General features: G+C 37.2%; 1 long non-coding RNA gene across 1 annotated transcript; it reads right to left on the bottom strand.

The window, feature by feature from the left end:
• Nucleotides 1-265: 265 nt before the first annotated feature.
• On the bottom strand, nt 266-27,729 carry LOC306799083. The gene is made up of 3 exons (XR_013773527.1): nt 27,449-27,729; nt 24,531-24,636; nt 266-288 (listed from the first exon to the last, which is right to left on the bottom strand). It is a non-coding gene; the product is annotated as an uncharacterized lncRNA (long non-coding RNA).
• Between the last annotated feature and the right edge of the window lie 133 nt (nt 27,730-27,862).

Here is a 27,862-nt window from a genome sequence, read left to right as displayed (position 1 = left end):
AGGAGGATGTGATCCATGGGAAGCCCAGGCTGAGCAGACTCCTGGCAGGACCTGTGGCCATGGGAGGATCCCACCCAGGAACAGATTTTCTGGGGAGGGACCCACCCTGGAGGGACTCACCCTAAAGCAGTTCTTGAAGAGCTGCAGCCATGGAAGGACTCATGTTGGAGCAGTTTGTGAGGGATTGTATCCCATGGGAAAGAGCATTATTACTGACCACAATCCCATTCCTAGTTCCACTGTACCATTCAAGGAAAGGAGGCAGGAGCATTGGGAATAAAGGTGAACCTGGGAAGAAGGGAGAGATTGAGGAGAGGTGTTCTTAAATTTGATCTTATTTCTCATTATCCCACTCTGATTTTGATTTACAGTAAATTAAATTAATCTTCCCCAATTCAAGTCTGTTTTTTCTTTGATGGTAACTGGTTAATAATCTCCCTGTCTTTGTCTCAATCCATGAGCTTTTTATTGTGTTTTCTCTCCCTGTTCTGTTGATGGAAGGAAAATGATAGAGGCAGTAACTTGTTGAATATCTGATGTTCAACCAAGTTGAACCCACCACAGAGCCAAAGTGCAGATAACTACACAAAGTGCAGTTCAGAAATAACCAGTATTCTGAACTCTGTATTTTAATTTTTAATAATTTTACCTTTAATTTTTGTAAAATATTAGATTCTTCAAAGAAAAACCTAAATTATTACAATCATAATAGTCTAAAAAGGAAACAAACAAATCCCCCCTTAACAATAATAAAGCAGCATTTCCTATGCTGTGCATATTTGGCAGTAGGACTGGGATAAATGGATCCTTCAGTTAAATGAAATAATGCATGGTTTGCTGCATCTGTGAATGAGCTGCATAAAGATAACTGAGGCAGGTAAATGCTGAATAAAACTGGATGGTGTACATTAGAGAACCAATTGCATCTGTTAGCAAATAGCCTTTCTATTAGGCTGCCCACTAAGCACTGATGCCAAGCCAGCACTTGAAATGAATGGTGCAGATCCTAATTTGATAACTGCTATGGATATGCTGGAAGCAATGGAAATGTGTTGGTTTGGGGTACTTAGCAAGGAATAACTGATGCCTTAAAACAGAAATATTATTCTGTAAATGCTGAACATCTGTGTTCTCCCTGTGACTGCCACAGTTGGGATGAGATTTTCTTAATCTGATTTCCAGTATGTCTTTAAATTGGAAAATTATACCTTCCATCTACTGCATATGCACGTAAATGTCAAACTTTGGAACCTACAGCTTTTTAGATAGTTAAGGATATGACACACTCTGTGTCATGGTCTGAGCCAGGATCTCAGCACAAAAATTTGTCCAAATTAATGAGCTTTGAAGAAATTTCTTTGCCATTTAAACTCAGATTTCCTAAATGAAACTCATCCTCGGTGGCATCATTACCCTGCACCCTCCAAAGAAATTTAGTTTGCTATTAATAGCATTTTTCATTCACAATTTCACTCTGAGACACAGTCTGGCCATTCCTGTCACAATCTTGCTGTCACAGAAACCCTCATTTTTCTCTTTTGTGAAGCAGCAGGTTCCTACAGCAACCTTTGTTCCTAAATAAAACTGGCTTAGATTGCTAAGGTAGAATAGCAAATCACAGAGAGTAAGTACCTGGGAAATATTAAACGTTGCTTAAAGTTAAAAGTTGAACGAAGTCATTTTATGGTCATGGGAGAGAGGCCCTGATACAAACATATATGTGTCCTTCCCTTTAAATTATCTGAACTGCAAGGCTGTAAGAAGGCTGGCTCTATTCTCCCGGTGACCTGCTCATGATTTCCTGGCTCCCAGGTCCTTTGCAGCTGTTCCTTCTTCAGAATGAGCAGCCTCCAGTCCCTCAGCCCCTTCTCTCTGGCCAGTCCTATAACCCTGACCTCAGTGCTCCCCACTGAACTCCTCTGAGCTTGTAGGGAAGACAAAAGTAGACAGTATTATAAATGCAGTCTAAAATGTGGGCTGATTCCATGCTCTTTATCAGTAAAAAAAGGCGATTTTAGACTACAACTAAGTGGAGTTCAAGTTTGGGCTGTTTGGGCTCACTGGGGAAAGATGTAAACTGGCAAATGACAGATCACCTGTACTGGATACCTCTGCTAGAAACTTCTCTCTACACAGACTGCAGAGAGCAGTAGAGACTGTAAAGTCTGGTGGTTTGGTTTAGTTTATTAGGGGTGGCAAAATATTTGATGGTTAAGGACAAGGAAGATGAGTGTCATACTTGTAGACTGCTCTGTAATTTCCAGTCAAAATTGATTCTTCAAGTACAAAGTTGAGGCAGTAACTGAAGGCTCCTAATGGCACATTTTGTGCTTGGTCTGTTGCAAGAATGAGGAGAGACCATTAGTTTGCAGTGCTGTCAAGACAGGAACCTTTCCCTGAGATTAAGTTGATGTGGAAACAAAAAAGATATTTTCGCTTTTTGCTCCAGCCAAGGAACTTTGACTTTCAGTTGATGATTCACAAAGGACTTTGTGTGTCCAATGTGAGTGAGGGACAGAAGGAAAACCCACAGTAGTAGAGTATCTCTTATAATCTATTAAATATTTTTCAAAACCAAGACTACAAGTTCACAGATCTTCTGAAAAAAAGCCCTAGAGAAATAAAATGAAAGAAAATGAAAGCTAAGATTTCCTGCAGTAAGAGAGGTCTTAACAGAAAGTGGACATCATATACAGCTAACCTGTAGATGTGGAGTATCCTAGTCTATATTCCTAATGCTATCTCTTATCAACACACTTTTTTCTTCCATTCTCTAGGTTTTTAAAATTTTTGGTCCCAGTCCAAGAATGCATATTCATCCACCTCCTGAATATGGTCAACAGCAGCTCATAAGGCTCAGAGAACACTACAATTTTCTGTAATTAAAAGGTTCCATGAACCACCTGGGAACCACTTACCATGGTTCCATGAACCACAAACACCACTTGGGTTTCAGTTAGAGAATCAACAGTCTGTATCTTCTGATATATCTGGCCCTGATTCAGCAAATATTTCTAAATTTACAATTCGTTAGACTTCAGTGGGCTTGAAGATTGTTTTTAAGGTGAAGTGATTTGCTTAATAATGGTCCCTTTTTTTGTGTGCAATTGAGTGGGCTTCTTTTATTTGTTTTTTAATATTTTTCATTTCACTTGAATTTTCTTTTTGATATAATTTCTTCCACTTCTTTTAAATAGACTTAAAGCATAAATTGGTATGTTTAAAGTTAATAAAGACTTTATTCTGCAGTTGACTGAAAAAAAAAAATAATCCAACTTGTGATGCAAGTCCTATTTTATTAAAAGGTATAAAAATCACAATAATACATGGTGACTTCTAAACATTCAGTGATTTTATGGAACAAAGAACCTCAAAATTTTTTGAAATAAACTCCTCTCCATCCATTTAGTGTTTAAAATAAGAATTAACCTCTCATGTTGTTTAGGTGTGTTTTGAAAATATACATTAACTGTTTGTCAAAGTAATACGACCTACAATTTTGTTTAAGAGACCTCTCTTCTCATCTACTCTTTCTGCATAAAGTCTTTTCTATCCCTATATTCCACTCATCTACTCTTTAGTCAAGCCTCCAGTCTTCCCAGCCTTGTTTCATCTTTGCAATTGTTTTCCCTCCAAGTCAGAAAATAAACCAGCCAGTCAGTAATTCTTGGATTTCTAACTGAATGCATCCATTCTTAGAACCAGGTTTGTTCCCTCTCAAGACAATCAAACTCACTCGGCTCTAAAAATCATCAATCTGAAGTAGCAAGGGTGTTAATTACTTTCAGTGTTTTTTGGAAGCTATTAAGAAATTAATAAATTAAACTTGATCGTGCTTCCAGGAAATGCTACACTGCTGATTAACTGCTTGTTAAAATAAGAAACATAGATGAAGCATTTCCATATAATTAATCTTTTCTACTCCTAATTTCTTCCTTATTTATTGACCAAGATATGCTTTCTGAAAGCAGGATTTAAGCCTAGGAGCAGTCATGACATGATATTTAGAACGGAGCCAAGCACTTTGCCAATAGAAATGTTGTATGGATGTCTTTGTGACACACTGTGAGGAGAGACTTGGGGAACACAGAATTAGTTGTGTTTTATTCTCAGGAGTTTGCAGGTTGGTGAGAGATATTCAACTTAGCAATAAAAGAGCCAAACAGTTTTGCGTAAGGTCAGATCCCCACCTACATAAACCCCCTTGACTGGATCTGTGCTGGATTTCAGCCTCTCACCACACTTTGCCTGAAGCTCAGCTAAGCAAAGGCCAGCACATTTATTTCAGCTGTTTCTTTAACTCAGAATAAAGACTTTGTTCCCACAAAACCCTTGATGTTAACACATAATACAAATTCCTCTCTGAAACAAACTAGAACTTTGGATTTTGCCTAACTCTGATCAAGTCTTGGTGAAAGGTTTGTTTCTAGCTATGAAGTCATGGATTTATTTCCAGTCCTGCTACAGTCCTATTCAATCTGTCAGATAAAAGCAGCATCAGAATACTTAGTGGAAAGCTTTGCTACCAGCTAATAACAGCCTGGTTATGGCCTAGTGATTCACACTGATGTATTGAGAGGTCTTAGATCTTCTGTCAAGCTTCATTTACAGTGAAAATGAACCAATGACTCTTGTCTATTTTCCTTCCCAGGCTATCAGACCAGTCATCTCCTGACCATGTTTGTTATCCCTAGGGAAGGGCACAATTACACTGATAATCACTTTCTTGATTCAGTCTGACATGCAATTTCTCTTCTTCTCCAAATCCAACAAGTCCTTTTTTAAATACACTTCTTCCAAAACATGCTTAAGGATTATGTCTCCTTCACAGAGACAGGCATTACCTGACTGATCCTGGAGCTAATGAATATGCCTTTGAACCAACTAAAAAAAAAAAAAAAAATAATCCTTGCCAAGATGGTGGCATTACTTTCATTGTGGTATTTCCTCTTATTTCCATGTCCCTGCCTTTGCTGGGATTTGCCTGTTGGAAATTGAAACTCTTCATAGCAAAGATGAGTCATTTCCTGTAAGGCACCTAGACAGCTGTAGTGACAAAAATAATAGTTAAGCAATAACTTCTAATGAGCACTGTTGGTGTGGGAGTTTTATTATTGTGTTAACTTTAATAAATAGAAACAGTTGAAATTTGTTCTGCATAAATGATTTTGATAGAAAGTTTTTTCTTTGAAGGCACTTTCATGGAATGAGACTGCTTCCTTTGGGGTGGAAAAAAACCCCACAAGCAGGACCTACTTAGTTTCTAAAGAATGGAATCTCAAAAACTCTGTCTGACATAATTACATTTGCAATCAAAAGAAAATTGTAAACATAGAGGGATATACACTGCACAGGCATACATCTTTCATTAATTTACTAATTTATTTGTTCATTCTGTCTGTCTGTCTGGTTCTGGGGTTGGGCTGGACAGTGAACAAAATTTGAGAGTCTGAGATCCCTTTATTATTAATTAAACAGTTTGCAAGAAAAATTTAAAATATCTGACTCAGCTGAGATACTGAATGTTGTTGCATTGCTTTATCTAATCAATGACATACCTCTGTGTGTGTGTGTGTGTGTGTGTGTGTGTGTGTGTGTGTGTGTGTGTATTTTGTACATAGTGGAGTCAAATTTGTTTGGTTTTCCTCTAATACAGTTTTTAAGCCATAATGGGCAGACAAGATAACAACTCTTATGTCCCACCTGAACCACCTGTCCTGGGCAAAGTTGTCCTTGCCCATTGAAGAGGGGCTGGAACTGGATGATCTTTAAGATCCTTTCCAACACAAACCATTCTATGACTCTATATTTTTATATCCATTCTGGTATAACAATTTAAAATCTTATCTGTGCTGGACTGGAGTGAATAAATTTATTTAGCTGTAACAGATTTTGCCCCACAGCTGGTTCAAAGTGATGGTGGCAGCCTGCACAGTCAGTTCAGGTCTTCACAAACCCTCACCCTGGAAGCATAACTTAAGTTAAAGCCCCAAAGAAGGCCTTGGTTGGCACCATGGGTATTTAGCTTGATTTTTGAGCTGAAACCACACAATATGCCTGTGAATAGATATTCAACTCTGCACTAATTTAAAACATTCACCATGTTCCATTATGACTCTGCAAGACTCATTATATCCAAGGTGATTCTACTTTTAATTTGGGATTTTCAATACAAATAGAAAAACCTTGAAAACATTTACTGATTAATGGTTGGCTTAACTGTAAGAAGACATAAATGTCCCAAACCTATTCATTCCTTCTTTTTATTTAATTTGCTCTTACTGCATCACACACACATGAACTAAGCACATTTCTATTTTTCCTTCCTTCTGTTTTTCTGCACCAAACCAGCAGCTGTGTTGAGGGGGATTGCTGTCTGTCTAACATAAGTTGTTTATGAAGCACATATCAAAACTTAATTTCTACCTCTGTAGTTTGTAGAAAACCTATTTTATGGAGATGACAGTTGATTTGAAGACTTAAAGGTACTGTGTGGGATACACTGGGCTTTGAAGTCCAGAGCCTGAAGGACAGACTTATAAATGGTTTGTAGCCAGCAGTTTTGCTCACAATTCAGACCATTTAACAGCTCAGCACAAGAAGAACCATGTAGTGAGGCCAGGGGTAATTTGTTGCAGACACCCGAGATTAAAATTTTGATTTATGAAATATGCCTTTCCTTCAGTTGCTCCTGCAGGACTTCTAGCTATTGTAAATGTGCCTTTCTGGATTAGGCTGTAATGATTAAAATTCTGTCTTCCACTGAAAGTAAGTGTTTAAAACTGAATATTAAATGATGTACTCAAAATTTTTGGTATGAAAATTCAATGATAATCACACTTTACAGCATAAAACTATGGGGCCCGATTAAGTTTGACATTAGCACAAACTTTAACAAGACATTACCAAGAAAAATAACACACTCAAATCAGATGATTCAGCTTTTGCCACATTAAGGGAGTAATAAGCTTCTAATATCTTGACTGCAAGACATAGCAAAAAATAGGAAAGTGTCTTTCCTGTCAGATGTTTTAACATAAAATCAAAACAGATAAAAAAGAGAGGAAATATAGCTTAAGCAGAAGCAAAGCAAGAATAGCCAGGGGCTGACCTACATTTGAAAAGTGAAAGAGCCCAACAGCAATGCTCACTGTAGCTCCAAGAACACAATGTCAAGTATTTTCCATGGTATCCTACGAAGTGGTGATGATCCAGCCTGAATCTGTGCAGCAGCTGCTGCAATGATCTATGGGAATTATCAGCAATGGGAATTATCAGCAAGGAGAGGCTGAGAACATTCCCTCTGAGGAGCTGAATCTTTCTCAGCTCCCACTGGACAGCAGATCCTTCTTACTCCACTCCACATGCCCAGTGTACCACGGGGCCATGGAGTTGCCCTGTTATTTTCCCACTCTCTGAGCAGCTTTATTTTCTAATGAGCCTCAATCAGACTTCATGATTTTTGCAAGTCTATTAGTCAGAGAACCTGCTTTATCCTTCCCCCTTGTAATGGGATTTGCAAAGCAATTATACATCGCCGTCTCAGTTGATGTGCCTTGGACTAAAACTTTACACATGACTGAATTAGTTTATCACAGTAACACACACACTCTATAACACACCTCTGCCATCTGTCACAACAGCCAAAGAAATTAAAGAAAAACAGAAAACTGGGAAGTTCCTGACTGCTGTTGCTGTAGCCATTTTCCAAGTCAGTTGCAATTAATTCTTTTAAGGGTGAGAATAACCTCTGCTCTCATCCTCATATCTCCAAGTACATTTGAGAGGTTGAAAATGTGTTGATTATTCTTCTTTATGGAATGACTGAGAGAAATTAAATTATTTTCTTCACAAAGGAAGAAATTCTGAGTTCTTCTGGGCAAGCATCAGGGCCAGCTCCATGCTCAGTAATTGACTGCACCTGCAGTACAGGGGAGATATGGGACAAAGACCACCTGTAAAGCCAGTGTTTCTGCCAGAGTATCTTCACACATTAAAAAAGTCAAGAAATATGCTTTGTTGAGCAACTACTAGATTTAAATGGAAGTGAAAGGGGTGCTGACTAAACTGATAATGGGTTTTATGAGTGTACATGAAAATAGATACATTCAATCAAAGAGCAGTTTAAAGATTTTTTTCCTACTCTTTGTTCTTTTCCATCAGAAAAAAAAAAAAAAGCCAGTTCAAAAATGAAATCCATCGTATGCTTTTATCCAGTTCAGTGAAATGTCTGCAGAGCAGGTTGCTGAGGTCCAGAGGGATCAAGAATGCAGAAGGAAATATATCCATGAGTGATCAACAGAGCAGAGATGTTGAGTCCCAGTTTGTAACCTTTGAATTACAGAAGAACCAAATCAGAGAGAACTTTGATCCTCCCTTTGTTATACTCAAAGACTCTAAACAGCTACCCAAAAATGCAAAGTTTTTAAAATTATGTTTTCTTCATCTTTCTTTTACATTTTCCCTTTTTGTTTTGTTTGGGGGGGGGGAGGGGGTATTTTTGTTTGTTTTTTGTTTTGAGGGGTTTTGTTTATTTTTTGTTTGTTTGGTCAGTTGCTTGGTTTTAAGGAGGCAAGGAGGGTGGAAATGTCTGTGAATTTATCATGTTAAAGGTCCAGATGTGGCAACTTCCCAATCAGTGTATTTTTTCCAGTATTTTGCCCTGCTCTCTGTGTTGATTTCTTCTATATGCTGCTGTACATCTGTTCTCTTTGGTTATTTTCACTCCAAGTTGGCAGGATTTGTTTCTCCTCCAGCACGCCAAGTTAAAAAAAATAATCCTGCATTGTGTATAAAATTCACTCCTGTGAGATCAGCCCTATTCTAATGAAGTCAGCTGTTTTAGATTTTTGCATATCAGATCATTTACTCTGAGATAATATAAATTTACAACTGGAATCACAGTTGACACCTGGCAGTGCAGTAAACAATACAGGGCTTCCAATCTATATCACTAGCTGCTCATGATTTGCTGAATCTCTCCTCACTAACCTCCAAATCCTGTCTCCAGTGATGTCTTTGCTACTTGTTGGTCACTGGGGAATTTCTGAAATTAAGAAATAGGGACACTCCACAAATGCCACAAAAATTGAAGACTGGAGCAGCTGTGCCTCTGGTTTCCTCTATTCCTGGCAGAAAAAGCTTGATGATATGCATGATGGTGGATTCATTATTTGCACTCTCCATTTCCCTTATTTGCAGCAAGTCCCTGATGCACGTTGTCAGACTCAGGCTTTAAAGATGAGCTGCAGATCCTCATTGCACACAAACTTCCTCCAATCAGCAGAGATGTGTTAGCTGTTGTGCAGGCATAGCTACCACTTCCCACTGAGATAAGGACCAAAGGGATAAACTTCCAAAGCTATAAAACCAAAGTAATTTGATAGCAAGCCATAGAAAAAGAGTTCTGGAATCAAGCAGCTGCAGAAATTTGCTTTCCTGCCTCACTGCTTTACAAATTAGCTGTGGACATTATACATCTATGACTCAGCCATGGGACAAATCTGGGGGACATTCCTAGAGGCTTGGTACTGTTTTGGTACATGTTTCATGGTCATGGAAAAAAACAGATTCTATTTCATTTGAAATTCACCACTGTGCTAAGTAAGCCTAGTTAGATCTGTGGTCTCATATTTGTTACTGGTGACTTTCTCAGAGCAGACCTTTCAGTAACATCAAATAATTTCTTCCATCTGAGCCAAGTTATTGGCTTAGCTGGGAGGTAGCTGTGCCTTGACACATCCAGCAAAATTTTTGACTCTGCACACTGTGTTGCTAGATTACATTTACATGAAGGAATATAAAAGAACTGCTTATGAAGGGATATACAAGAACTACTTATGTGAATATCAACCACAGGCTAAGAAGCATCTTTGTAGCTCAAACTCTCTCTGGTATTTTGTACCACTGGGCAGATACAAAAGAAGTGACAGCAGAAATTAAATTTGATGAGATCTATTTAATGTGCCCAAGTAATTAATGTTCACAGTAAAAAAGGCATTTGTATAAAAATAATTAAATACTGATTGCTAAAGTGAATCAGGATCTGGAATGCATAGAGGGGAAATTTTGAAAATATTTTCTGTAGCAATGGAATAATCTGAGGACTAAAACTCTCAGTTGTTACACTGGTCACCTTCAACCTTGAAAAACTCATCTTTGCAGCATGGAAAAATTGGTGGTGTTCAGTGCAGATAGTTCTTGAAAGTGAAAAGAGGGTTACTTTGGATTTAGTGAGGAACCCATAAAGTGTAGGAGAGATGTTTTCAGAGTGTGTTTGTGTATTTAAGAAATGGCTAGTACAGGTTTTGAGGAATGAACACACTCTTGTAACATTCAGCAATGGCATTCAACATTAAAAAAATCAACATTCCTATACTTATAACGACTGAATGAAATCTCTCTGGACTTGTTTTCATTCTAAAAGAATAGCAGGAGTACTAAAGTAGTTTTTGGTGAACAGAAAAAGCCACAGATAAAGAAAAAGAGTATTTGTAAAGCTAATAATACCTCTGATACTGATAAAAACTGACTGGGTTTCAATCAGTGTTTTACAAATCCCTAGGATTATAAGTACTTTTATCAGACCATGAATGCTAAGAAAATTAAGATTTGCATTTAAGTTCATTGCAATGTTTTAGGAATTTGTGTACTAAGAAAATGCGGAAGAAATTGGTAGGTTAGCTTGACTGCAGAAAAAAAATGGTTGCAGAAAAAAATCCTTTTTAAACTGTTATATGTATTGGTTTTAGAATCACCAGATTATCTGGTGAGAAGAAGAAAGGAAGGCTGTTCTCTGAGTGTAATGCAAGTTTTGCTTTGTTATGTCTTAAGAATTCTAGAAGCTCTTGCCTATGATGAATTTCATTATTTGTCTACCTGAGATACTTCTGTTATTTCTTCTGACAGGAAAAGACAGGTTTTCATTTCTTTAGCCATGAAAATAATGCCTTAGACAGAGCATGACAGTGGGGTGTCCATGGAAATTTCCGAGCCTTATCTTTGTTCACACTTGCTCAAAGTTTTGTTTCTCTTTGTTGTGAAAACAACCAGAAAAGGTTAAGGCCTTTGTTTAATGGTCTTTACATAGAATAGTTTGAATGGGAATATTTTGCCTTGTGAGAGGATGAAGACAGCATGGAATAAGAACTGCCTGAGAAAATCGGACAGGCATGATTTTATTGGTGAATAGCTGTGAGCTATTGATGACTGGATAATAAATAAGACAGACAATGTTAAGTGATTGTACTTGTTTTGGCTGGCATAGTGTTGATTTTTTTCACAGTAGCTCATGTGGTGCTGTGTTTTGGGTTTGTGACCAAAACAGTGGGGCTGAGCTGCCTATTGGGTTATATGACAACAGAAAACCAGTAAGATACTAAAGAAAACAGTTGAGCACAACTCTGCTAGGACTGAGCAGAGGTGTTTAGTTGCATGGTATCCTTTCAGTCATCTTTTGTTCCCATCATTTTTCTATTCTGCCTTTTCCACCCCACTTTGTGGAGTGCTCAGAGCTGGGTCTTGTGGTTGCTTCCAGCCCAGCTCTTGATGAGTAGCAAAGCATCTGAAGCACTTGTTACACACAAACTGACAAAGATTATAGTTTTAAAAACCCACGGTGGCAACTGATGCATTCCCTTTCAGCTATTTCTATTGTTGCTGTTCCTGTCAATAGAATGGACTCCCATTGTGACATTTCTTTCCTTTTTCCATCAATCTTTGTCTTAAAAATGGCAGTTAGAGTCCTTACATGTCACAGTCTCTACTGTGCAGTTGAAATAGCCTCCTATGGATACTGAGATTTAACTGCCTACTATGGCAGGCTTTTCTTTTTCCCTTTTTTTCTTTTTTTTTTTTTTTTTTTTTTTTTTTTTTTTTTTTTTTTTTTCTTTTAAAGGACTTCGGGGAAAACACAGGTTTCTGAAGAGAGGCTTTGTTCAAAGTAAAGTTATGCAGGACTTCAATTTTTATACTTTGGATCTGGTTTGAAAACAAATGCTAGCAAGGCAAATTGAAGAAAACTAAGTATCATGAGGTCTTTATAACCATAATCAAAGGAGTACACAAGGCCTGAATTTGTCTCTTGCTTTCTGTAGAAAATGTCTTTCTTGAAATTCATACCTTCTTGAGAGACTTTTCCATAAAATTTAGGAGTTACTTTATAGTTAAATTATTCATGCAAATTTTCAATAAGCAAATACAAGTATTCCAGTATGAATAGCAACCCCACACTTCTCAGACCAGTAGTGTCTGCAAAAACTGGGTAAGTAAAAAGCCAAGCTTAACCTTTTTTGCTGAGGCCTGTCACAGCCTGAATGATGGTATCATGCTAATGCAATCAAAATTGCTATTTTGACTTTTTTTAAGCTTTCCAGGACAGGAAATATTGATTCAGTTCCATATATACTAAAGAGTTATAACTGTACCCCCATGAGTTACCCAGACCTTGGCTCCAGGAGCCAGTGTAAGTGGATGCAGGAGGTAGGAACGAGGAGGAAATAACTTTCTCTTGAACAAAATGGGAAGAAGGAAGATCTAGTGCTTCAGAAGATGGTACTCTAACCTTTAAATCTCTTCCAACTTCTAGAGAAGTCAGTAGATTTTTTGCTTATGGTTGTCTCATAGTTTTCCCTCTCCTGTGTTATTAAATTATAACTTTAGGACATATTTTGGAACTTCATATTCCTAACCACGATAATAGATTCTGAAAGCAACCATTCATAATTGCTATGAATAGGAGTCTCTGGTGACTGTAGGGCATGGTCAGTATGAAACTGCTTTAGTAAAGAGAATTACACTAACTGCTCTCATCTCCCAGAGGATAATGTTTTCAACAGAATTTTCTGTGCATAAATGGTGTGTCAGAAATATAAAGAAACCGCCAGTCCAATTCAGTTAATTCAGAGGATATTCCAGTGGAACTGATCTTAGAGAAGTGATTGTCTGAATGCCAGGACATTATCACACTTTTTGGGTGCAGGGAGGGTAAGGGTCACAACCTAAACCTTACTAATGGCAGCACTGTGTATGAAATATCTAGACTACAGAAAACATCTAGAAACAAGATGTTGTCATAGTCAAAGACACAAACCAAGTTGAGTCAACAAACCAGTCTGAGTTAATTAGGATTTCTGTTTACATAATTTCATAGACCTAGCAGTATTTTGCTCACCTCATATTTGGAGATTGCATATGTGTCAGAATATTTTTGTGTGTCTTTTTTACTGTCATGAGATTTTTTTTTCTTCTATGTCTGAGAAAAGCTTTTCCTTTTAAATAACTTATTTGAATCATAGAAAGGGAGAAAAAGTCACATCAGGTATGTGAACATCTTTAAAGAAAGCAAATAATGAGGAAAGAAGAATATAGTTCACTAAAGCACTTGACTGATTCTTTCTCTATCCAACTTTGAAAACTGCTGTAGATAAGAATTCTACATTTGAAAATATTTTTGAAAATAAATTGAAAATAATTCTGCCACTGATTCTGGTGGTTTGGGCTCTATGGTCTGCTCACTGCTAACAGTATTTCTTGTGATTTTTGTTATCTCTGCCTTGCCCTGTGTGCAGTTGCATGAAAGACCTTTAAAGCTCTGCCCTGGAGCTTGGACTCAGCAATGAATGAGTGAGGTTTTGACATTTGTGTGCCAATATGACAGATAAAACATCATTCCTTCTTCTGCAGGCACTGGATGTGAAGGCTTCCTCAGCCTGTGAGTTGCTCTTGTTCCTGAGTACAAATACTTTTTTCATACACTTCCTACTGAACCCCCAGTCTAGATATTTTAGGAACCCTCTTACAAGTAATCTCTGTTTTAAGGACTCATCTTTATTTTCCCTAATAAGCCTCAATACACATTCTTCTTCAGCTTACCTTCAAATGAGTTCTTAGTGTAGTTTTTGTATTTCATTGCTTCTTTATAATGGTAGCTTAGCTAGTATTAGCTGGGCTGAGTAGTTGGACACCCTGCCCAATATTAACTTGTTTTTTTGTCAGATGACTCTTTAGGATCATTGTCTTTCTTACACCTGTTTGTCTGTTGACATCATTGAAACCTGAGAAACTTAAGTGGTGATAGTAAGAAGAAGGGAGAAAAAAAAGAGTTTATTTTGTGTAGTCAGATTTCTGATATTCTTGCTCATTCATTAGAAGTATCCAAAGTCCCAAAATGACAGCAAAGGTTTTGTATTTTGCCTTGTGAAAATGTATGGCTCTTAAACTCTTTTGCATATGGCTGGCTGGCTGCAGTGTCAGGGTGTGCCTGTTGGTTTTGGGTTTGGCTTGGTTTGAGTGATTTTTAGGGTTTTAAATAGCTGAAGAAATAAGTAAGGAAAGAGGAGTAAGTGACAGAAAGTCTCACATTTTGATTCAAATTTGGTCATATGGCTGCTAAGGCCCAAAGACCTCTTGTGTCACTTTCCATAAGCATAACAAGGGAGAAATTGATTTTTGGACCATGGAAATATAACAGCAGCTTTCTTATGGTTTACTTATATATTCTTTATCCATTGTGGAAGCAAAATACCTTCTTGTCTTCCACAAGCATCAAAACCTTTTGCCACTGTTCACTTAGGATTGTTAATTCGGAAAAATTCCTTGGCTATCTGACAAAATGTGTTTCCTTCTTCAACATTGTATTTAATTTGCCCTCTCTGACTCTCATATCACAGCATTCATGTAGGTCAAGAATCAACAAATTACCTTAACCATGGAATTAAATTGACTTCAATTAGCTATTTGGCTCTGTCCCTACAAAGCAAATGAACCATAAGTATGTACTTTACAGTTAAGGATATACTCAAAACTTCTCTAAATCAGGGACAGAGTTAATGATGTTATTTTACTTTCACAGTTTTTAAAAAATACCTTCTCCATAAAGCATGTGATTAGACAGTATCTTTATTCCTTCTTTAATTACTAGAAAAACAGGAACACTTCCTTTTCACTTCCTTTTTATTTATTTATTTATTTCTGTATATTTTAACATGTAGAACACTCTCTTTGTAACTGAAGAGATGAATTACTGTAGAGACATTGATCCTGCTTAATTTCCCTGCAGATTCAACACACTTTGTTCTTTAAACAAATATCTCCTTTGAGCTGAGAAATGGCACATGCATTGTTATTAAACTGCCATTGCTCTTGCAGTCACTGCAGTATTTTTCAGGTCCTTGGCCTTGGAACATCTCTATGGATAACACACTTGATTATCATTTTAACATTTGAGCTACTTACCCCATAACAGGATATCTGCTGCAGTATCATGATCTAGGAGCAGGGAACATTTTTACAGTTCATAAACAATTATATGTGTCTCTTGCTGAGCATAATCACCTTAGGGTATTTGGGTACCTAATCTTTTATTATTCTTGTTGTTGTTTTCTTCTCAGAAAGGCAATCACCATACTTAAAATGCATAATTAAAAAATAATAATAATGCAACTCTTCTGCCAGAACTTGACTGGCAACAAGAACTAGGTTCTAATGTGAAGAAATCAATATTAACACACTCATTAGAGCCTCCACACAGAAACATGAGAGCTAAAATAAGATTTCTGATGCTCAGTGACCTAGTTTTCCCCAGCCTCAAAATTAATTAGTTTAAGAAATAATATTTGTATTAAATGAAGAAAACATATCACCACCAAGACAGCTAAGCAAGGCAAGCTCCAATCATAAAATTGTAAGTATTGGAAAGGATCCTAAAGATCATCTCATCCCAACCCCTCCATTACAGACACCTCCCACTAGACCAGGTTTTTCAGGGCCTTATCCAGCCTGGCCTTGAATATTGCCACGGTTGGGATTCATAAAGTCTAACTGCACTCTTTTTCAGTCTTTATCCCTTGGGTAGCAACAATTCTGAATCCTTCTGTTTTTCTACTACCCAGTAAGTCTATAAAGATTTCTTGGAGGTATCCTGTGGGAGAGTCATGGGTGAAAGAAGGGTCCTGGGAGATTCAATTGATTTTTGAGCATCACCCTGCAAGCTCAAGAACAATAATCATGATTTACAGGAAGTCAAACAAAGATAGCAGAAGTCCTGTGTGGATGAAGAAGGAGATCCTATACATGTGTAACATAAAAAGGAACCATAAAAAAGGTGGGAGGAGAGACAGGTTATCCTGAAGGAATGTAAGGGGCATTGACAGTGTTGGGAAAGCCAAAGCCCAGGTGGAGCTGGTGAGGGATGTAATAAATAAAAAGATTAGAGAAAATGTGGATCTGCTGCTAAGGGGGCAGGATGCCTGATGACAAGAAATTCAGTAGCTTTTCTAACCAGTCCTTTACTGATAAGACTGATTCAGGAATCCCCAGTCACTGAGAGCAAAAGGAAAGTCTGGAATAAGGAAAACTGACTCTTGGTGGAAAGAGACCAAGTCATGTCAGGAAACTGGAGATATAACAGTCCATGCTAGGTAACAGGACACATCTGTTGGTGCTGAGGCAGGTCAGTGTTGTCAGTGAGATATCATTGTTGATCATATTTGAAAGGCTGTGTCAGGTGGGGAAAAAAAAACTGTGGAAAAAAAAAATGTCAATCCAATCTTCCCTAAGGGAAAAAACAGTATCCAAGGAACTGCAGGCTGGTTCTCCTCACTTCAGTTCCTGGAAAGGTAATGGAGGGACTGATTCTGGAAGCCATTTCTGAATGTGAGAAGGACAGGAGGTGATTGGGAGGAGTCACTGAGGATGTACAACAGGGAAATCATGCTGATACAGGGGACAGTACCAGTTAACCTGTCTATTAGTGCCTTACATGATGGGATAGAACACAGAAACACAGATCTGCAGAAAGTACAAAGCAGGAGCAGATGATCCACAAGGCAGTTGTGCTGACAGTCAGAGGGACCCTGACAGGCTGGAGAAAAGGGCAGATGGGAGGGAGCCTTATGGAGCTCCACAGCAGGAAATGTAGATTCCTGTGCCTGGGAATACCTACACAAGCTTCCTCGTACACCTGGTAAATTGTGAGTGGTATAGGGAGGTTTCTGGGAAGTGTGGAGCTTTGTAGGGGACTTGGACTTCATTAGCATTAAGGGAAACTGAGACTTCAGTTGCTACAGTTGGTTTCTCCAAACACCAGGGTTCTGTTTGTAAAACTAGCAGATTTTAAATAGGATTAGAAATTAAGTAAAAGAGAAAAGGATTCACTGCTTCATGACTTTATGCAACAGAATTCTTCTAGTTGTTTAATTTGTACTAAATCTTGCAGCTTTATCAGTGACTTTAAATTAGCCAGCTGTTGTTTCCTGTTGAGCACTATCAGAAAGTGTCTGATTGCTTAATAAATCCAATTTTTCTCTGATCAGGTTTAAAGAGATAAAGACATTCACTTGCAAAGTTCACTGTATATTTGACAAGTAATTGGTAGAACTTACTGAGTAATGTTTGGGCTTTTTTTCCTATGACAGGAAGAAAAACTCCTCTTCTATGTCTGGATGTGCTACAACATTCTTGCCTATTTCTTTGTTGCCCTAAAGAGAAAAAGAATAAAGGAAGCACAGGATTCTGTCCAAAACCAGAAAGACTAAGCAGTAAAGCACTTCACAGAATCAGGGAGATGCTGTTCCAAGGCTAACTTTCTGATATATATAGATCTGAACGTGTGTGTATCCATAAACTGTATATAGCAGGAAATTTAGTAAGAGAGTTTAGACATGTTATAGATTTCAGTGATACTTCAATGATGGCAGAATTTCTGTTGGCTTCTGTGTTGCCATAAAGTTATTCATAAAGAGGAAAAGAATTTTCTGGAAAAGGAATGGAACAAAATTACTTCTCACTTCTTCACAATGATGAATATGTGAACAAACATGTAGTATTACATTTTATTAAACATTTTCTTTTATTTTGTCATTCCATGAACAAAGAAGAATCCCTTCCCATCCCAAATCTATTGTATTGGTGTCTCCTAGTTTTAATAATCTTAAAGTAGCACAGATTAGTGTATGAGAGTATAAAAACGTTGAGCTACATCCAATAAAAAATGCAAATATGATAAAAAGAACTTAGTAAGAATTTAAGCACCTATTTCCAAAGCTGTGCACCCAAGAGCTGTATGCACACCTGGCCTTTTCTCCTTCTCATCCACATTTCTCTTGTTTGGACCATATTTTGGCTTTCACTATAAATTTACCAACTGGTTGATTTCCTGAGCTAGTCTGGAGGTGACATACACAGTAAATTGTTTAGATAGATGTCTAAGCTGCCTCCTGAAAGGCACTTTGTTCCAAAGTAATACAGTTACCATAAAATAAATTATTAGAGTTTTGTTTGCTTGTTTGTTTGTTTGTTTGTTTGTTGTTTTATTGGGGTTTTGTTTGTTGGTTTGGTTTTTTTTTTTTTGGTTGGTTGGTTGGTTGCTGTAATTTTTGGTGGTTTTTTTTGTCTTTACTTTTTGTGGTAATCTTGACCAGTTGATTACCTCAAACTTATAAATAGTAGCGCAGATATAAAAATAGAGGGGATGAAAGGCAATCTGGATGTTAAAGTTCCTTTATAATTCTGATATCTGTCAACAGCACTCAGAAATATTATTGATGTTCTGTAAACTTAAAAACCCTAGAAGACCAAAAATGCAAATGATAATTCACATTTTGAAACATTTTTGTGTCCTGTGTGTACTTCAGTGTCTTGCACTTTAATATGAGTCACAATTTCCTCATTCTAAACTGAAATTTGCTACAACATGATTAAGCTTCAAGTCTCTCCCCACCATTCTTTACCAGGAAGTTCATTGGAAGGTATTATTAATCCTTCTTTCTGATTATTTCTAAATATCTGAGATTCTTTCCCCTTCTTTTCTCTTGTATAGGGTTTTCTTCATTTAACTGTGTTTGAAACACTACTTATGTTAGTATCTTACAGATTAATTTCTTTACCAAACAACTTCTATTTTTCTAAAGCTTTGTAAAAATAGATTTCTGATGGCTGTAGCCTTCTGGCTCTGTGTTTCAAGGCTGTCTCTAATAAAGTTTCTCTCTCTAATAAAGTGTCCATTCCAGCTGATGCTTTTCCTGTACCTTTTGCTGGTATGGATTGTCTGAAGTAGTTTGATTTTGTTGTTGATCAAAACTTCTCAACATTTCCACAGCAGGTTCACTGTTTTAGATCACTTCCCTTTTACTGAAAATTCTTTGTCCTTTATAGCCGTGAGATATTTCCGCTCTAGATTCTTGAAACTGAAAATTAAGTTTTAAAGATATTTGCAGGAATGAAAAAGGAATGACAGACACATAACACAAAAGTTGATCATATAGGCATCATTTGCCAAAGAAACAGGTTGACAAATGTCTGTTTTGAAAATGAAAAAATAAAAAATTCATATCAACATCGTAACTTTTTCAATAAACCTGAATTAATATTTTCAATACAGCTTAAAATATGTATAAAACAGTAGCTGGTATTTCACTGGGAAACTTGAAACATGTAAATTAAAATGTGAATATTATAATAGTTTATAAGTTTTTTGGTTTTTTTTAATTTCCTGTTTTTTCCTTTTTCAACTTATCTTGAGGTAGACATCTAAATTGGATTGGATACATTGCATTCTAGAAGTGGGCATTTAATGCATCACATAAGTGGTTTTGGTTGTTGAAACATCAGCTTTTGTCATTTGAAATTCTTAGGGGTATCCAAAAAATTTGTGTGGGAATGACAGAAGTGCACAGAACTCAGGACAGTCACTTGTGCTTTTCTGGTGTATTGTATGGAAGCTGAAATTTCTAAGAGGCACTAGAAGCCCATATTCAGTCAATGAAATCCTGCTGCAGGGGTGGAGTTCAGCTTGAGGCTCAGACATCTAAATGAGGTGTGTTCCATTCAGGTGTCTTCTGTGAGTCAAGCATCTCAACCCCTGCCATCCTCAACAGAGATTTAGCAATTCAGTCACTGAAGCCTTAGAGATAAATTCAGCTGTAACTGGGATATATCTCATTTTTTCTACCTGAATTCTGTCCCAAATGTCTCTGTTTGCATGATAGTTGACTGAAGTTTCTGCAGATGAATTTTCAATTATGTGTCGCACTGTTGTATACTTATCATGATCTAGGTGAGGTTGTTCCTGTGTGTCCACACAAAGGAAGCCAGTTCAAAGGCTGGGCAAGAGTTAATGGCAAACTAAAAGAGGGTTGGTTTAGATTAGATGTAAGGGAGATTTTTTTTTTGCAATGAAGGTGGCAAAGAAATAGGAGGGATTGCCCAGAAACATGATGGGTGCCCTATCTCTGGAAACATTCAAGGCCAGACTGGATGGGGCTTTGAGCAATGAGACTAAATTGAAGATGTCCATCCTCATTGCAGGGGCCTTGGACTAGATGACCTTTAAATATCCCTTCTGATACAAGCTACCCTATCTCTCTGTAAACACTTCTCATGTTTATATTAATTTTGATTCCTGAAATTACTTTTGCTATGATGCCTTCAATACAGCTGTCAAGGGCTGCAACTCTATTGTCTGGAGATAGGTAATGAGACAATTAATATTTGTGTTCTCTCTCTTGGAAGCTGCTTCTTACCTTGTGTCTTAGATAACAAACTTTTTGGGGCAGGGCTGCCTCCTTACACAGCATTGAGTAGCAAGAGGGGCTATTTGAATAACACTGAATATTGTTTTGAGTATTTTTAACCTTGAATGTTGTTAAAAATGTGGTTTAAATAAAACAGTTTTGTACTTTCATCAAGGTTCTTTAAAATGTAGGAATAAAATTCAGCTGTTTGGTAGTAGTAATGAATTAGCACACATTAAAAATAGAGAAGTCAGAATACAGAAGAGGCAGCTGCACTGGCAAATCCAATTATGGACATGTATTTATTGAGAATTATTGCATTTGTAAGTTTTTTCCAGAGGAGTCTACAGAAATCTCATGGTACCTATAGCTGTAATCCATTTTCTGTTGATTCTTCAGTTTTTGCTGCTGTGTAGTCCCACCTTTCCTTTCATGGATGCCTAATGATGCCTCTTGCTGGCTGCTGGCTTTGAAGTGCAATACATTAGTTAAGCAGCTCTGCTATTCACCTCCTCTGTAATGCAATGGGTTACTTTGGTGTGGGATACTTTCAGCTTTCCACCTTTATGAGGTCTGATAAACTGCAAGCAATGACTTCATTACATGCCTTTTCATCTTGCATGTGCTTTTCATCAGGGTGCCCTGACATTCAGCTGGGCTGGAGTTTGTTTAGCCTCGTTGTGCTTGTTAGGGTGCACTCCTCCCTCTTTCTCCATTTCACTCTTTAATTTAATAGTCATATTTATTGTAATGTTTATGTCTCGTGGAGGCTTTTGATGCAGTTCAGCAGGAGGTGATGCTATTTTAGCACAGTGTTTTTCTGGTAGTGTAGCTAGTCTAGACTCCAATGTTATGTGAAGTTTTTCCCTTACTGAGGACTGTTCTACATTTGCAAATGCAGAGGCTGGCTGAGGTTCTGAAATATGAGAGCCCTTCTTTGTCTCATTACTTCTCTGTGATCCTCATTTCTGCTATTCTTGTGCTGATTGGATTTTTTTTGCAGTGCATTTATTTATTCCGTGGCTTATAAATAAGTAATATTTTCTTAAGTATGGATGACAAGCTTTTGCCATGGCCTGATTTTGATTTAAAGTGATTTATAACTCTGTATAAAAGCTATTTTGCAAGTGATAATGCTGCTTGAAAAATGAAAAAAACACACTTTAAAAATACCTTCCTCCTTAATGCCCATGTAGAACAGACACTCAAGGGTACAACCCAGTGAATTTGGGACTGTGTGAGATCAGCTGTAATGTACAAACCTGCCACTTGTGGATGAGGAAACATGATGTGCTAAACAGTTAATTGCATGGAGCTGTGTATAAATATTAGATTCAGGTCAATAGTATCTGCAGCTGTTATTTTACATGGCATGGTGAATCTGAGAGAGTAGAGGATAAGGAGAAAATTAGAGCTGATAAAAGGAAATGTCTGACTAGCCTATGAAATTCATGGTCACAATAGACCAAAGCAAAGGTTTGCAATTAAAATTAAGGAGCCTAATTTTCAGTCAGAAAGGAGACTGACCCAGAAGTTGTAATGTTTTCTGCATAACACAGACAGAAGAGACTTTTTAACTATTTGGCCTGCTCCTTTTGCCAGCTTTCCTAGACTGGGGTAGTCTTCTGTTTTCTTTCCAAAACCCTTTTTGGCAGGGCTTTGCAGTTTTTTTTCTAGTTTTGCATTTGAATTCAGGTTTCCAAGCAATGCATCTTTCTCTCTTGAATTCCCACCCTATAAACATTAAATCTTCCACAACCCTCAGATTCAGTAAAGATATATAATAACGCATAAAAATATAATTAAATCAGTACTCTCAGAATGTCTATTCTGAACAAAATTTAATAACTAACACTTGAAGAATGACATTACCCCTGTAGAGTATAATGATGTGTAAGATTGGTGGGTTGCAGCAGAGTCCTGCAGGTGAGAACTCATTTAGAGGCCTGGGCCATAAATGTCCTTCTGCTGTCTGCTTTGAAATGAGCCTTTTCCTTGTGCTGAAAGGAGACTGGGGAATGTATTTCCATAAGATGGGGAGATATGGCAGGATCTACTGACAGCCCTTCAAAGGAATGTACCATGAATGGCAATTCATAATGTCAATAATGGCTCTCCAGCTGATCTTGCCAGATGGACAAGGGATCAATAAGAGACAAGGCCAAACTTCTAATTCCTCAGTGCTGTATTTTGATATTTTTTGTGCTTGACTTAATAGTTTGCATGGTTTTTTTCCACTAATAATATATATACACACGCATATAGATTAAAAAGATTCCACTTGTGAAAAGACATACGCAATGCAATGAACTTTTATTGATTATTCTGACACATCATTCCCAAATGAAGAAATTATCTTTTGTCTTCTACTTGTCATGTTTTTTTGTTAAAATGTGTTGAAATATTTACTATTTCTGTTTTATGTAGTAAATAATTTATACCATTGCACTGTAAGTTTTAAATTTACATTCTTCTATTGAAATCCACTCTTTTTCAGCCCAAAATTTATTGATAGTCTATTTTTTTTTTTTTTTTTGCTTCCATGTATGTCATGTATCTCAAACTATAAGGAGCTTTAAAATAATGTGATTTGTTAAGATAGTTTAAAATATTTTGAAAGCAGAAGATTTACAAACATGAGTTATGGTTTTTGTTCTATTTCCTCTGTCTGTATCTCTAAGGTTGCTCTCAAAACATAAGGAGAAGAATTCAATATAACAGGTTAGTTTCTTCCAAAAGTTTTCTCCTGGTCCCTTTCCCCTCCCCTTCCCTCTTTTTTATTCTTCCTTAATGGCAAAGAAAGGGAGAGATTACACACTATGAGTGTCCTACACTGCTTTTTATTCTATTTGATATGGAGAGTAAATATCCAATAGTTATGTTAAGGCAAATTAGACTGAGAGAAAGAAACCATTTGTCAATGATTTCAATAATAATGAAAAACATTTGTTGGGTCCCAGAGCTCCAGCATTCAGTGCATGTCAGGTCAGTGAGGAAGCCAAACTGTGCCTCTCTACACAGCCAATAGAGAAGACAAAAAAACATTGAAAAGATCTTGAGTGCTGACACTTCAGGAAAGGTGGATCAGATGGCTGAAAATGTTGCATTTACTCTTTGACTGTTTACTAGAATCTAGAGGGTGTCCATGTGTCTCTTTAAAGATGGAAGCTGTACTTGCAAGTTTTGGAAAGGAAGACAGATTAAAAAATGCCAAAGTAGAAAAAAGTAGGAGAAGGAGCTTGCAGCACATAAATAAAGTAAAATTTTAAAAATCACGTAAAGAAGGGCAAGATTCCATATGGTCTTACCCTTCCTGATCCATTTTTTTTCCATCCTATGATGATTTTCTATCCAATGATGATTTCAAAAAAGTATTTCAGTGCCTCACCATCTCTACCCTTCATCAGCTTTCTAATGTCCAGTGTTTGAACTCCTAACCATAGCAGGTATGATTGAGGGTTATGCCCTTTATATTCCCTCTTATATTCCATGTGTGTTTGTCTCCTGTCACTCAGTCCTTCTAAACTAAGCAGTAATGATTTCTTCAATCTTCCCTCTCAGCTCATATGGCTCAAGGCCTCTAAACTCATGTTACTCACCTCAGACCATTCTCCATTAGCCCCACAACCTTCCTGAGTTGTTTTACACAAAGCAGAACACATAAATGAAGACTCATCATGTGAATTTGATTTCACAGATAGTCGTCATCAAAGCCCCATGAAAAACAGCAGTGATCATTTCACATGTTGTCTAGACCCAGGCTGACCAACCTAACTTAAATCAAGAGGAGTTCAGATCATGTCAGATAGAAACTCCCAGCAGTACCCTAAGAACAAGTCCTTGCCTAATGTAAATTAGCACTGTGTCAATAAAACAATTTATTCCATGAAACAATTTTGATTTGTAGCACAGAGCTTGCTCACAACTATTTTTGGCAGCATTAATGCTTACAATCATTTGGAAAATGTAGATAGGCCACATGAACTAAATCCCAGATGAAAGAAATTTGGAGGATCTTACCCTTATTATGGAAGTATCCTTCAAACTGTTCTAAGAAATGCTACCTGTCAGAACGCCATTAAGAACTCCAGGTTTTGTGTTTAACACCAAGTCTGTTTCAAATTGCCTGGGTGCAAAGTGGAAATATATGTGTCAGTCCATGTGAAATTTTCTTTAACTTTAAAAAATTTCTGTTTAAATCAGTCTTTGAAGAGTGCAGGACACTCTTTTGATTTGCCTTAAGTGGGTTTAAGGCTTGCTTGTCATATCCTAGGTTGGTAATAGTCTTCTGCTGTTAGGTAAACTACAGAGGAAGAGACCCTTTAATCCCTTTCAAGTCCCTGCATTCTCTTCCAGATAGTCACACTGCAAAACAAGACAAAAGGGCAAAAATAACATTTTTTTGACAGTGCTCAGAGAGTTGATAACAGCTGCACTTTTGTGCATCATTACTGTAACATCAGAGCAGCAGAGGCTGTAACTTCAGCTGCAGAACCCTTGGTGCTCAGGGAATGTACAGAGAGTTGTACAGTGAGCTCCTCATCACATAGCAACAACTTTGAGATGCTTTTGACACATGGATGCATTGCACCTGAGGCAAGCAAGATGTTATTTGTGTAATACTGGAATCAGGAAGAAAAGCATGGTCATTGGCCCAAGTGATGTAGAATGTCTATAAATGTGTTGAATATCTCTACCAAGAAAACTAACTAGTTTCCTCTTCTTGCAGCATTGTATTCATGTGTAGGTGATGAGTAGAGCAGGAAAACTGGGTGAAATGAGTCCTTTTTGTCATGGAATTCTGACTTTCTGTTGTGCAAACTGATGTCATCCTGCTGTAGCTGGCAGAAGTTACATGGTTTTGCAGAAGATAAATGGCTACTCCCAAAATTGGCATTTACCAGTATTTATTATTTATGACTATTTGTATTCATTTTTTATCTCTCTAGTCAAGCATTTCCTGTGCATTTTCCCAGAAGAGGCCACAGCATTTGATCCCTGCCTGGAGGAACTTGCTATCTTATTGGTAATTACTAAGAAATGGCTAAGTCTGGCAATTACTGATTCTGTGCAAGAGGCACAGTACAGTCTCTAAAGATCTTCACAAAGGGAGGCAACAGAGATTGAAAAATGTCTAATCCTGAACCATTAAGTATTTAATTCCTGAAGTAAACTTTGTGTATGTTTTGTGATTTCTCTATAAATAAGGCACTTGAATAAATATTTTATGGATTTTATTTTTTCCATGGCTAAGAGGTAACTTACCCAACATCTGGAAGTTAGACACACTGTGATTGCCAACATATATGTCAGCAATACACAATCTCTTCTATTTTAAGCTTCAGAAAACAAAGTGAGAGAAGCAGAGAAGTGTCTGGCCCCAGACACCTCAGTGTGTTCCCTTAACTAAGCAATAAAGCACCTCTGCTCTTATCCCACTGCACCAGAGTGAAGTTGGTGACTCTGCTAGGTTTGCAGAGACCCATTGAAATACCCATGGCATTTCCCAAATGATATTACAGTGGGGAAAAAAATATATATAAATAAAGAATTCGGCTTTTTTTAAAGTAATCCTTACCTATTTGAGGATGTTCTGGCTAAAGAAACACAGAATAGAGGGACACATCTCAATCTTCTCTAAGTCTCCTGTTTTTGAAAACAACAAATATACATGGGCTTAAAAACTTTTACACTTTTGCAATACAAAGAAAACTCACATTCCAAATCTATGGCCTAACTCTTCAAACAAATGCAGGAATATGCTGAAATATGAGAAAAAAAAACCCCATAGCAGTATGGCCAAACACAGATGGTTAAAATATGCTAAATTATGTTTTATGGAAATAGATAATTCTAGAAGTTTTAGAGATAGGGTCTCATTGTCTTTCCACTGTTCAAATGTATAAATATAAGAGACTGCCCATTGCCACAAACAATGTCATTAGAAAAGACTAAGAAAACAGTAATTTATTTTGATGTGAATGAGAACAAAGGAACATCATTGTCTGCAAGTAAACTCTGTTTTGTTTAAATAATGAAGTCACACTCTGCCTCATCTGTCTTTTTCTCTTCTTTTTTATTGGTTTTGTTTTCCTTACATTTAAATACAAAGGCATGTAAATTGAATCAAAATCTTGATTGCCATGGGTGGAGTATTTTATCCAAAGATGTGGGACACTGTAATACAAAGACAAGAATGACACTGTGACACAGGAAAGGGGCATCATGGAGGAATGGAGGAATTTCAAGGAAAAAGTTAAGACCTGACAGAGGATTTTTCCATTACAAGAACATGCAGTCAACTAGGTGTTAGTAATATTGCAGTTTGTGAAGTGAAAAGAAAGCATCAGGCTGAACACAAGCAAGGTGGGAACTGATGACTACAGAAACATTAAGCAAATTACAAGGCTCTCCCTTTTATAACACGAGCTTGGCCAGTGAAGTAATGAGAAATTTACTCATCCCATGTGCAATGTATATTGATTTCTCACTTTGTTTTATTTAATCTGACAATTAATGCATCTCATATAACTGGAAGAGACTAGGATCTCCCTCACTACTGTTTGTCCATATAAAATTGCTGGTTTAACAAAGAGAGAAAGTTTATCTCCATTCTGCATATAAGGAACTAGGGCACAGAAAGATGAAATATGAGCTTATATTGCTGCCAAAGGTCCAATAGAAGCTTGAGTAGTTATATTTGATCTAATTTTGGTGTAGCAGTATACTACATTTGTTGTTTACACAGCTTTTGACGGCAGCATAAACCAATCTTTTGTGATTTATGACAGAAGCTGCCCATAAAACTTGAGTCATCTAAAAATCAGACATTTATTGTAAGCTTATTTTCAATGAAGAGGGAGATTAGCATGTCCCAGGCTCTAGTCAGTTCAATCTAAATCATCATAAGCTTATACTTCAGCAACTGAGTCACCTACCTTTTGATGTCTTCAATTAGTTTTCTCCCCTCCCCTAGGAATTTCACTTATTTTTCAAGTACTTTCTGAGCAAACTGTCTTTGTTTCTGGTGGCAAGGTTTCCAACAGTGTCATTCTCCATACTGTGTAGCAGAATGAAATTTGGGAGAGAGAGTTGTTTTACAGTGCTGCTGTGGCTTCCCTCTTGTCCTAACACAGTATCTGTCATGTAGCCATATCAAAGAAGCTTTTCTGACCTTGGTTCCTGTCTTTTCCACGTTAAAACAGCCTCTTCAGCTTTCAGCAAGATGAAAGGAAGACTGTTTTGTGTTCTGCAAAATGTGAGTTAAATAATTCTATAAGCAGCAATGCTTGCCCCTTGACCTCTCTGACTTCAGTGTCTTGATGACACCGCACGAATTCTTAAATGTGCAA

Source organism: Erithacus rubecula, assembly GCF_903797595.1.
Source record: "Erithacus rubecula genome assembly, chromosome: 3".
Taxonomy (NCBI): domain Eukaryota; kingdom Metazoa; phylum Chordata; class Aves; order Passeriformes; family Muscicapidae; genus Erithacus; species Erithacus rubecula.
This window is presented reverse-complemented; position numbering and strand designations above follow the sequence as displayed.